The sequence below is a fragment of the Cucurbita maxima genome, unplaced genomic scaffold (genome assembly GCF_002738345.1).
Source record: "Cucurbita maxima cultivar Rimu unplaced genomic scaffold, Cmax_1.0 Cma_Scf00370, whole genome shotgun sequence".
Taxonomy (NCBI): Eukaryota; Viridiplantae; Streptophyta; class Magnoliopsida; order Cucurbitales; family Cucurbitaceae; genus Cucurbita; species Cucurbita maxima.
In genome coordinates, this window is record NW_019272386.1 from 10708 (window position 1) to 24707 (window position 14000).

Here is a 14000-nt window from a genome sequence, read left to right on the forward strand (position 1 = left end):
TCTTACTATAGGAGAGGCGAAAAATTGTATGAGTTATGATGATGTATGAGTTGTATCACATGATGTCCTATACTAGTATATGATGATGTATGAGCCATGATGATGCATGAGTTATGATGATGTATGAGCGGTGTCGTATGATGCCATATACTATTATATGATGATGTTTAAGTTATGCCGTATGATGATGTGCGTAATATTTGTATATTTCGATATACTTGATATGCTTGATGCACTTTGTGGCGATATGATATGTATGATATTTGCATGATGTTTTTCTTAATATGGCGATGTTTTCCAGATTGTATGATGATGAGTGTCATATTGTATGCTCATAAGCATATGGCTACTTCTCCTAGAGATGATGAGTGCAGACGCGCACAGTATGATGATGAGTGTGGATGCACACAGTATGACGAGCAGGGTGTTCATGAGGTGCATGACACTATGGGGTTCCGTTGACCTCCGAACATCGCTACAAATTAGCTTGACTAGAGGGTCTAAGGGGTGTGCGAGCGCCCTGGAGATTCACACTTGCACGTGTGGGTTGTGTGTAGGGAAGTACTACACATCCAATTTGTTCGAAACTAGAGGCCACCCCTAGATGAGCTAGAGATAGGTCCCTAAATTATGATTGCGTGTGTCACATCATTTTTCAGGTAACAGCAAGGTGCACTTGTACAAGCGACGGCAACATTGCGAGTAGAGACTGTGGCACGTGCATACGGCAGACTCATCTAACTTTCTAGTCTTAGGTTAGAATAGGTTGTTTTGTCTTTCATTGTTTTAAATTATTTTGTATTTATTTTTATTTTATTTAAATTTCGTATTTAAACACCTAAAACTCTATTTTCCCGAGAATAGTTTGTTTTAAATGTTTTGGACATTTATATAAAAGATTTTTTTTTTCTTTTAAGAGTTATATTTTTGCATTAGAGATGAGTATGAGACATTAGTAACGACTTTGAGTATGTAGAAATTTAGAGTCGTTAGATTTTCATAGTCGGGAAAACTTGTAACTATACTAATATAATATGGTATGATACATATTTTATTATTATTAATCTATAAATAGTTTGATTGTCACATCTATTACTTAATTATATGAAATGATTGAACGAAAGAAAACTTTCTTATTGAATGAAAATATGATATTGATTATTTTATGTATTTCTGTTTTAAAAAAACATTATTTATTTTAAATCGTTAACCAATTAAATTATATTTAGGTTGATATATTCGTACATCTGAAATATCTCTAAATAAAAATTAGTGAGATAATCAAATGACACTAGATTTGTTAATATATATATATATATATATAATACATCTGTTATTTCTTTCTTTTTATCTATAATTAAACATATTTTCTTACATTTGAAAAAGTAAATATGTCATCTTTTTCTACGAAAAACAGCTGCATCAAGAAGTTGGTGACTGTGTGATTGCGTCCACCATATTTAATGTCACACACGGTTGATCCACGGGAACCTACATTTGTAATCATATAATTAAAAAGTATTAAATCTTAAAAAATTATAAATAGAATAAATAGCTTACAAAATGGCCAGCGCCAAGGATCCAATAGAAGTGCAAGTTCTTATGCGACTTAGTGAATCCCTTGGTGTGCTTCTCATTTCCACAAAATAAAGTAGTTCTCTCCTTACTTATAAATGCCTTTAGCCCTTCCCACCTAAATTCAAAGAAAAAAAATTGCTTTACCAAAAATTAAGAATTTAAACATCCTTACTTTTTGTTTTTTGTTTTTTTTTTTAAGGAAACAGTTGACCTAGGTTTATGTTTATGTCGGTAACCATAAATCACTCCAAAAAAGAAATTACTCAAGCTTATTAATCCAGGCGTGGGTTCCTTTGGTTGAACAAATAAGATCCACCTATAGACCGTCACATTAACACCTTTAGCCAGTAACTCATCAACCTTTTTGAAAAAATAAAAGTATTAGAAAATAATTGAATGTTATAGTATGAAGCAAAAATTAATCCAGAAATAAAACTATTAAAAATAGTTTGGTTAAAAAATACACCTCTTTGATTCTTGGCTTCATAAACTCTCCCGTAAAAAATTGGAAGACTAGGTCCGATTGACCTCCCCATCTGTACATTCAAAATTTTTAGTTTAGTTTTTTAGGCTAAAATGGTAGGATTTAATCTCCAAATTTAGATAATTAATTTAATTTTTATGTCTTAAGAATTTTCAATTATAACCGGAATAGTTTTAATGATTATAATTTTATTTAAAGAAATAGGGTTTATTGGTACGTACGTGACATTTAGTGGGATAATAGTGAGTTTTTGCTTAATTGGACCATTCATCAAAGCTTCCAAGTCTCCTGTAGCTCCGGGTTTGTAGACATTCAAACTAAGATATGGAGAGTTCTTTCTTACTTCAAGTGAATCAATCCTATTTGATTCCACACTACTTTTTGTCGTAGTCGCGGCTAATGAGTCCATTTCAAAATCTAACATGAAGTTATAGAAATCCTGCAAAAACGACTCGTTATAATGTATCGATAATCATTTCGTTTTATGTCTTTTTGAACTAATGTTCGTTCTCTCGAGAAAAATAAAATATTTTTTGAAAACTGGATTTAGATTTTAAAAACATGTTTTCTAAGTGGATGATAAAATAAAAGAATTTGTAGGTCAAAATAGTTTTTATAAACTTAAAAAATTAAATGGTTATGAATGAAGCCTAAATTACCAATTTAGAAAAGTTCTAAATTTTAAATTATACGTCTAATATATCATAAATTTTGATTTTCTTTTTAGAAATTTTTTTTAGAGGGTTTTATAAGTTTACTAATTTAAAAGATAACTTAATAAACAAAAAAAAAATAATAATAAAAATAAAGACTTCGTATACCTATATTTAGTTAATATAAATCTAAACTTAAATTTCATTGGTTTGGAAGGATTTTGTTAAAATAATAGTAGTAATAATAATAATAACAAAACGTACCACGTGGTTGCTATTGGAGAAAATTAATCCCTCAAGATCATTCCATGAAAGAGTTGCATTTTCGTACAACGTGTTTTTAATTTGCTGCTTGATCTTCAACGCTAAACTGATTTTCAAAAGACAACTTTTGTTACATATAACTTTTAAATTTATAGAATATATTTCACTTCTTTATTCATGTTTATATTAAAAAAAAATGAAAAATATTAACCTATTTGATTCTTGCAGCGTCTTGTCGTCAATTCGTGAGAGATCTTTGAGAAGAGGACCCCAAGAAGACTGTAAAATTTTAGACAAAGATTATTGTGTTAAGGATAAATAATAAAAGAATACTCCTGAAATATGAGGTTGGTTTCGGTTATACTCTCGAGCTCTGAGATATTTCATTTTAACACTTCGATCAGGATATAATTGAAATCAACTTCATAGTTTAGTAGTATTCTTTTCGTTTATCATTCTGAAAACGAAAATTTCAAAAAAATTGATAAAATTTTTGGATGAGATTGAGAGAATGAGAATATGAACCGTGTAATCTTCTGGAGACATCCAACTGTTTCCTAGAGCAACTCCTGGCAAACAAAATCGAGAGTCGTGTATTTAAATTATTGATTCTATATTATTCAATGGGATCATTTTAAACAAATCAAAGTTATAATATGATTTTTTTTTTTACGTATAAAAAAAAGGTTATAATTCATCATTTATATTTGAAATTTTTTATTAAAAAAAAAGTAAAAATAAAAGTACCTCCGAGATTAAGGGTCAAATTGCCAGCTTGGATGGCCCGAAGAAGGGACAAAGCCAGAGTGACGGCGAATTTGCCACCGTAAGACTCCGCAAAGATGTACAAAGGAGCGTTTCGTAGGCCGACAGTGTCGTTCGAAACCTCAACCAGCAAAGTCGTCATGTCGATCGCCGTCTCCACATCGCCTTTCGCAAATTCACCTCCACTCTCCACATAGCTATATCCAGTCCCGACCGGATTATCCTGTTTTTTTTATGTTAAAATCATAAATTTAGTCAAAAAAAAATATTAGAATTTAAGGTTAAAATGATGAAAATTAAAAGGAAAAGGAGTTGACCACAAACAAGAGGTCTGCTTTTTTCAGCCATGTTGAGTTTCTCGGCTTCAAGTTCGAGTTCAATGGCCCGATTTCTAGGAAGTTCCCAAACCCAGTTCCCGAGCCACCCTGTTTTTCAATATTTGAGCCATTTTCTTACAAAATACTCAAAATTTATAAATAAATCATTGGAAAAGATCGGCAGCTCACCGGTCCGCCCTGCAACCAGAGAATGGTCGGCCATGGCTTGGAACCGACGTCCACTCTGGAAGGGCTTCTGTAAAGCCACCAAAACATATGGGCTTCTAAACAACACAATACACGAGCAAATATATAAAAAATAATGACTAAAATAAAATAGAAGGAAAATTAATGAACTTGGCTTACTGGGTCTGACTTGAACGTAGCCCCATTCTTCAGATCCATCTTGAGATTTGTGAGTTATGGAAGTTCCGACATAAAACAGAGAAGAGGAAGCAATGAGAACGAAACAGAGATGAAGAACTAATAGTTTAACCATTGTCGAGAGAATCAGTAGCTTAGGTTCTTTAAAAATGGTGATAATGGATGACGAGGAGACTCTTAGGTATTTATTGAATGGATGAATTAATTGGGAAGTTATGAACTGGTGTGGAGAAAGACAAAATTAGGGCTATAAAGTACAAAATGAGCAACTGCAGACGCCATTGGACAGCACAAGTCTTATTTAGTAATGGTTTAGTTTTAAAAGTTGGGGTTGTTTTTTCTTTTTCTTTTTTTTTTCTTTTTTTTTTTTTTTAATTTGGAAGTAGTATTTTTAAATTTAATTTTTTGAAATAAAAAATCAAATGGTTATTAAAAGAAGCCTAAATAAAATAGGACTAAATACAACCTATAAAATTTAAAGATTATTAAAGGATGTCAATACCAGGATTCATATTTTGAACATGGTTGTGGAGGAGCTCGGGGGCTATTTAATGTCATGAATAGGATCCGGGTTTGTGGTCTTTGTACCAACTTCTCATATATACACTTTCACTCAATTTTTTAAAATGGGAAAAGATCCGTACAAAGGAATAATATATTCTTTTAATAACAAATATGATAGGGATTTGAACCTTGAGCGTTAAAGAAAAGACTAAATACCTTAATCATTATGAAAGAAACATTTTTATTTGAGAATGGTGGGTATAAATTGTAATGAGCAAAATAGGAGGAATGATTGAAGATTTCCCATAAACACATGACATGATTCATAATCTCATTAATATTTGATTCTTTTAAAGAAAATATAATTTTTCTTTTCATACAATAATCGGGAGTTTGAGAAAAAAAATCTAGCCAAACTACCATTATAACATCAACATTTTATTCAAATAAACAACTATCTTTACGAAGTGAAAGGAAAAAAGTGGAAACCAACCCGAGTTAAGATCAACCTTTGTGAATGAAGTTGAGTTAGAAAAGTAAACTTCATGGAGATTCAATATTGGAAATAGGAAAATTGGAAGGTCCTTTTGGTTGGAGAGTAGTAGTAAGTACCTAAATGTTATAAGAATTTGATCAAATATGGTTATGGTCTTTTTTGATAGTTAGAGTATTTTTTTAGCTATTTAGTTTAACTAATTTACCATATTCATGGTTAGTTTCTATTTATTTATGTTGTTAATTGTAAGGCTATAAAAGCCAAAGTTAAGTACTCAAAAATATTATCCCTTCAAACTCCAAACATTTATGTTTCTGGGTTAATCAGAGCCACCACTAGGCTTTTTGTAGTGTAGCAATTTTTTAGTAATCAAATACAGAGAGTATGAGTAAAGACAAGACTTTAACGAAGATCCCTCACTTTGATGATCACTATGATCACTGGAGTGAGCTGATGGAAAATTTGCTCAAAGCAAAGAGTTTATGGAGTGTGGTAGAGATTGGTTTCTCAAAACTAGCGGAAGAAACAATACTGACTAAGGCAAAAAAGGGTCACCTTGATGATGCTAGACTCAAAGATCACCAAGTAAAGTATTACCTCTTACAGGAAATTGATCGTACTGTCTTTGAAAAAATCTTGGATCGTCGCACAACCAATATTGTTTGGGACTCAATGAAGCGAAAGTTTGGTGGAAACCAAAAAGTGAAGAAATCTCTTCTTAATGCATTAAGGATAGAATTTAAGATCCTAGAGATCGAAGAAGGATGAAAGTATCATATTATTTTGCAAGAGTGATGATAATCTCCAACAAGATGAGAAGATATGCCAGACAAGAAAACTGTAGAAAAAATTCTACGTACCCTCACTGAAAAATTTACTTATGTTGTATTATCCATTGAGGAATCCAAAGATACTGATAACATGTCCATTGATGAATTACAAAGTTCATTAGTGGTGCATGAACAAAAAATTTGAAGATCAAGTAGTACTGGAGAGGAGCAAGTTCTAAAAGTCGAAGGTCGAACGAAAATAAGTAATAGAGGAAGAGAAACTTATAGGAGAGGACGCGGAAGAGGAAAATCAACTTTCAACAAAGCAACGGTTGAATGTTATAGGTGTCATGACTTGGGTCATAAATATAAATGTCCAAAGATGAATAAGGAGTTGAATTATGCAAAGCTGGAAGAAGGGGATGGAATGTTGTTAATGGCTGATATGGAAAGACATGAAGCAAAAAAAGAGTTATACTTGGTTCTTAGATTCTTGTTGCTTAAACCATATGTGTGTATATGAAGGTATGTTTTCAAGCTTAGACAGGACCTTTTCCCACTCCATCAAAAGCTCGAAAATAATATAAGTATGAATGGTTCTGGAAAGGGTGCAGTGAAATTAACTTTGCATGGGGTTCGCTACACTATTAGTAATGTGTATTGGGTACCTGAACTAAAAAATAATCTCTTGAGCGTTGGATAAATACAAGAAAAAGAAGTAGCAGTGCTCTTCAAAGATAGTGTACGTAGCATTTATCATCCACAAAAAGGAAAAATGGCAGAGTCAATTATGAGTGCAAATTAGTTGTTCACTTTGTTTGTTAAACCATCCGACACAACAATAATTGTGGAAAAGGAAATTGGAATGCCTATAATGTTTAAGAACAGATAGAGGAGGAGAGTTCAACTCAGCAAAATTCAACGATTTTTGCAAACAGCATAGAGTGAAGACACAATTGACCACAGTCTATAGCCCACAATAAAATAGAGTGGTCGAACGCCAAAATTGCACCGTGATGAACTTGGTAAGGTAAGAGTTATGCTGACAGAGAAGAAAGTGCCTAAAAATTTCTAGCCTCAAGCAGTTAGGTGGACATTTCTTGCCTGAAGCAGTCAGGTGGACGATTCACATTTGTAATTGATCACCCACTCTTGCAGTAAAAGAGATGACGCCAGAAGAGGCTTGGATTTGGGAGAAACCATCAGTAGATTATTTCAGAGTTTTTGAATGTGCGAAACATGTTCATATTTCAGATGCCAAGAGAAGCAAACTTGAACATAAAAGTGTAATATGTGTTTTACTTGGAGTCAGCAGCGAATCCAAAGGCTGTAGAATGTTTGATCCAACTAAAAAATAAAATTATAATAAGTTGTAATGTAGCTTTCGAGAAAGATCGTGAATGGGATTGGAAATTTTTTTAAGGTGAAACAAAATTGGACTGAGGGACAATATTGAAATTGATGAGAATATAGTCGAAGAAGGAGAAGTCATGGTGGAAACGACTAAACTGGTTGCTGAAACAATTGAACCAGTTGTTGAAAACAAAGAAGGGGAAATCACAGAAGAAACGACTGTACCGGTTGATGATTTCAGATCCTGTGAATTTTAAGGAGCTTTCAAAAGCCCAAAATGGAGATTGGCTATGGATGAAGAAATTAAATCCATTGAAAAAAATCAAACATGGAACTTGGTGGTTCTGCCGGCTGGAGCAAAGAAAATAGGAGTGAAATGGATTTACAAGACCAAGCTAAATGAGTTTGGAGAAGTTGATAAATACAAAGCAAGAGATTGGTCGTAAAAGGCTACATACAAGAGCATGAAATTGATTATACAGAAGTGTATGCATCTGTGGCCAGAATGGATACTATAAGAATTGTCATTTCTTTTGCCACCAAGAAAGGTTGGAAACTTTAGTAGTTAGATGTCAAATCAGCTTTTCTATATGGTGAGTTAAAAGAAGATATTTTTGTTGAACAACCAAAAGATTAGGAGAAAAAGGGAAGTGAGGAGAGGGCGTACAAATTCCATAAGGCTCTCGATGGATTAAAACAAGCACCTAGAACCTAGTTTAGTTGAATAGAATCCTTCTGCATCAAGGAAGGATTCGAAAGCAACTCTAGTGAGCAGACACTACATCACGAGGAAGGGAGGACAGAAAATTGGCAAAGATGAAAATGGTGCAAAAGTAGATGTAACTTTGTATAAACAAATAGTGGGAAGTCTGATGTATCTCACAGCTACTCATCCCGATCTCATGTTTGTTTAAGTTTGATTAGTCGTCTTATTACATGTTCAACAAAACAACATGTTGCAGCAGCTAAAAGGGTTTTAAGGTACTTGAAAGGTACGATAGATTATGGTGTATTTTATAGAAATTGAGGAGTTAGTGATTTAATTGGATTTACTAATAGTGACTATGCCGGAGACTTGGAAGATATTAAGAGTTCTTCAGGCCATGTGTTTATGATAAGCGGAGGAGCAGTAGCTTGGTCTTCTCGTAAACAGCCTTTTGTCACCTTATCAACCACAGAAGTTGAGTTTGTTGCTGCTAGTGCCTGTGCATGTCAAGCTGTTTGGATGAGGATACTCAAAGAGATTGGTCACTATCAAATTAAAGGAACAAAGCTAATGTGTGATAATACTTCAATTATTAAGATATCCAAAAATCCGCTAATTTATTATTTTGTGGTACCCGAAATCAACTTGCTAATTTGTTAACAAAGCATCTCAAATTAGAAGTATTTCAGAAGTTGTGTGAAGAACTTGGTGTGCAGAGTTTTTCTAAGTTGAAATAATTCTTGACAAAGAATAATAAGTTCAAGGGGGGATTGTTAGAAGAATTTGATTATGTCAAATATGGTTATGGTCTCTTTTGATAGTGAGAGTATTTTTAGCTATTTAGTTTAACTAATTTGTCATATTTGGGTTAGTTTCTATTTTTTTTGTTATTTTGTAAAAGCGAAGTTCAGTACTCAATATTATTATTAGTTGAAACTCCAATTGTTTATGTTTCGACTTAATCCTGTTACACTAAATCCTCACAATCACTATAGGTAAAGTTTTGTAAATCCACTCAACACAATTATTTTCGCTAGATTAATCAATAACAGAGATTACATTCATTATTTCATTCGTCTGTTCTCGTACAAATCAACTTTATATGTATAGAAATCAGGAGGAGAAGAATTAGTAGGTCATTTGGACGAAACAAGAGGATGAAGATGAATGAATCAGTAGTAATCTCATTTTTCTTTATTGTCGTCTAAGTCATCATAGGGAGTAAGCACGAATCACTTCTAGAATGGGCACACAACACATCAGATACTTTTCTTGAGATTGATTGGTAGAATCATCTGTACAATAAATCATCTAAATTTTATAAGCTAAAGAATTCCGTGACATTAATAATGATAACAAACCTTTTGAACTAGCTCTCGGTTTAACGCAGAAGAAACTTCTTGCTTTATTGAGCGCTGCAACTCGAGTTGCATATCCATGCATGTCTCCAACATTCTCTATAGGTTGCTCATCCTCTGTTGCAGCCTCGACATGTCAATCCTAAAATCGTTGATGATCTCCCAATCTTGTAAGATTCAGCAACAAGTTTAAGTTAAAAAAAAAAAAAAAAAAAAGATAATCACAATAATTTCACCAGAAAGAAAATTGCATTAATTCAAAATATAATTATCGAATCACCTTCATCAATGGTTTACCGTTTACATTTGCATGTTTTACTATTTATTTTATTTTATTTTATTTACTTTGCATCCTACTGGCTTCAACTAGAAAGACAACAATGGAACCTTCATGAGACATACAGCTCCGAATTGCTGATGGAAATCATGTCGTGGCCAATTCCTATTGCTCAACTCATGATCCCAAAGTTGTCGAGAGGGCAATGTAGGTGGCAGTGGAAAAACAATTGAATGGCTCTCAACAGAACCCGCTTGACCTTCACTCTGCCTATTGTGTTCATGTTCTTGTTCTGGTTCTGCAGATGTGTAAGGGGGAGTCACAACCTAACTATAAAGAGAGTAGGTTGTGACCATCACATTGCGACAAGAGAAGCGGCGACCCTCAAGTGGTCCCCATCCGTCCACACGAGGGCCTAGACAAGTCCCACGATGCAACCGAGGAGGACGGTACATCATCTAACACACCACATAGAGTGGGCATTGAAGACAAGTTGAGATATAAGCAAGATAGAGACATCAAATAGACAATAGTGGAAAAGATAGGCTTGTTGAAGGGTCGGGTAGGGTCCCAAGCCTTTACCTCGAAAGTCAAGGCTCTAAAAGGAATTTGGACATGCGGTTCTAGAGTTAAGTCTGTCCATATGAAATCTGAATCTTTGCGAAATTTGATGTCAATCGGACAACGGACGGATGCTCAATGACTGTTAGATAAAACCTGAGTTTTTACAGTTTTTCCTTATTCACACGATTTCAGAAAATCTCCGTTTGACCATTTGACAAAACACGTCGAATGGATCACCAAAAATATAGACGGAAATTTTGTAGGGAGTGGCACAGATTTAGTTGGCCACTCTCCAGTCATATTTAGAATAATTTATATTTTAAACAGGAGATTTGTTCAGAATAAATAACAACCTGATTTTGAACGCAGTCAGAATTCAGTTATTCTCTCTCTCCTTTTTTACGCATTTTTCTTCCAACAACCAATTTCCNTGTCGTGGCCAATTCCTATTGCTCAACTCATGATCCCAAAGTTGTCGAGAGGGCAATGTAGGTGGCAGTGGAAAAACAATTGAATGGCTCTCAACAGAACCCGCTTGACCTTCACTCTGCCTATTGTGTTCATGTTCTTGTTCTGGTTCTGCAGATGTGTAAGGGGGAGTCACAACCTAACTATAAAGAGACATCAAATAGACAATAGTGGAAAAGATAGGCTTGTTGAAGGGTCGGGTAGGGTCCCAAGCCTTTACCTCGAAAGTCAAGGCTCTAAAAGGAATTTGGACATGCGGTTCTAGAGTTAAGTCTGTCCATATGAAATCTGAATCTTTGCGAAATTTGATGTCAATCGGACAACGGACGGATGCTCAATGACTGTTAGATAAAACCTGAGTTTTTACAGTTTTTCCTTATTCACACGATTTCAGAAAATCTCCATTTGACCATTTGACAAAACACGTCGAATGGATCACCAAAATTTTAGACGAAAATTTTGTAGGGAGTGGCACAAATTTAGTTGGCCACTCTCCAACCATATTTAGAATAATTTATATTTTAAATAGGAGATTTGTTCCGAATAAATAACAACCTGATTTTGAACGCAGTCAGAATTCAGTTATTCTCTCTCTCCTTTTTTACGACATTTTTGAGATTGGTGTATATCATTGCAGAGGAGCCAACCTATCAACAAACAAGTTGAATAACTCAAGTGGTTAGAGCTTTGACCTAACATCACACAGGTCTTAGGTTTGAATAGAAGAAAATGCAAAGTGTAAAAAAAACACACATATATTGTGGGGCCCATCTCGGGCGTCGTTCAGTATCCTATATTGACAAAGTCCAACTAAAACGAGCCAGTGGCAAGGTTAGAATCCGTTCGTTTCTTGCTGGCAATTACAGCACATTACTCTTGGGAGGTTCACCATATGGACGTAAAGTCTGCTTTCCTTAACGGAGAGCTGAAGGAGACTTTTTATGTCCGACAACCACCTGGCTTCTTGGACAATAACAACCCCAATAAAGTATTGCTGGCTTCCTGGACAACAACAACCCCAATAAAGTATTGCGCCTTCACAAGGCACTCTATTGGCTTCGACAAGCTCTACGTGCCTGGAACGCGAAGCTCAACAGTACCTTACTGTCACTGAAATTCAAACGTTGTACCTCTGAGCATGGCATGTACACGCACGGCCATGACAAGAAGCGACTAATCGTGGGAGTGTACGTCGATGACCTCATAATCACTGGAGGTGACATGGAAGTCCTCGGAAGGTTCAAGAAGGAGATGTCAAAAAACTTCGAGATGAGCGATCTCGGCATGCTCAGCTAGTATCTCGGCATCGAAGTGCAACAAAATTCTACCGGCATCTCCATCTGCCAAAGTGCATACGCAAAGAAGCTGCTGGACACAACTGGACTTGTGGACAGTAATCCTACAAGGACGCCAATGGAGGCCCGACTCCAACTAAGGAAGGCCGGCACTACGACGACAGTCGACTCCACCAATTACCGCAGCATTGTCGGGAGACTGCGCTATCTGGTAAACTCTCGTCCTGATCTTGCTTATTCTGTTGGATATGTGAGCCGGTTTATGGAAGCACCTAGGGAGGAGCATTTAGTGGCTGTCAAGCGCATCCTGCGCTATGTAGCCGGAACCAGAGGCTGGGGTGTAAGATACTGCGCAGGGAGAGGAAAGGAGAAACTCAAGCTAATCGGCTACAGTGATAGTGACATGGCCGGTGACGTTGATGATCGTAAGAGCACTAGCGGAATGATCTACTTTCTCTCAGGCGGCGCAATCTGCTGGCAATCAACAAAACAAAAGGTAGTTGCTTTGTCTTCCTGCGAAGCAGAATACATCGCCGCTTCGATGACAGCAACACAAGGGATCTGGCTTGCGCGACTAATGGAAGAACTCATCGGGAGAGAAAGTGATCCACCAATGCTATACGTAGACAACAAAGCTACGATCTCCCTGATCAAAAATCCAGTTTTGCATGAACGAAGCAAGCACATAGAAATCAGATTTCACTACATTCGAGAATGTGCAGATCGAGGGCTCCTCAAAATTGATTACATCCGAACAGAGGAACAACTTGGAGACATCTTCACCAAGTCCCTGGCGCGGGTGAAATTTTAAGAACTACGCTCAAAGATCAGAGTTCAAATAGTAAGATAGATATACTACAGGTTTTAGGAGGAGATTGATAGATAAAACCTGAGTTTTTACATTTTTTTCTTATTCACACGATTTCAGAAAATCTCCGTTTGACCATTTGACAAAACACGTCGAATGAATCACCAAAATTTTAGACGAAAATTTTGTAGGGAGTGGCACAGATTTAGTTGGCCACTCTCCAGCCATATTTAGAATAATTTATATTTTAAATAGGAGATTTGTTCAGAATAAATAACAACCTGATTTTGAACGCAGTCAGAATTCAGTTATTCTCTCTCTCTTTTTTACGCATTTTTCTTCCAACAACCAAATTCCTCTCACCGAATAATACAACAATGACATCGTATGACCGTTCGTCAAACACATGTCTATGATGAAAAATTGAAAATTGCTCAAAATATACTATAGGGGTACCATGGTGTCAGCTCTCCACCACCTCTAGGCCATGTGGCCTAAGCGAGCTACCCTGTTGCACATACGTGTGTCACAGTATGGGTGAGCGTGTCGAGACGAGTGTCGAAGGTTGCTATATAGACCTGCTATCCGATACGGTATACGTAAATGACATGGAACTGGCACGGGAGAGCTAATGCCTCGATAGAACTTTGATGGATGGGTGTTTGGGACGTTCCAATGAGATGAGCGACATGTGGGTCCGTTCTCAATGGCATGGGCGAGGGAGTTGCGATGGCCGACGACACCCCGAGACTAAAGATGGTGTCAAGACATATGGGCCATGTCGATTGGGATCGCAATAAAAATATGAGACGTGACGTTGCATTGAAAGAACTTGGCCTCGAGCAGAGGTAAGGTCGAGTCGCAGACGATTGAACATGCACGCACAAACAGCGTGTGTGGTCGAACAAGCTTGGATTCCGCACAAGCGATGTTTGATTGGTGAAGACAAACCTCGC

General features: G+C 35.9%; 1 pseudogene; it reads right to left on the reverse strand.

Annotated features, from left to right (window-relative positions):
* Positions 1–1417: 1417 nt before the first annotated feature.
* Positions 1418–14000, reverse strand: part of LOC111474435 — a 15060-nt pseudogene continuing 2477 nt past the window's right edge.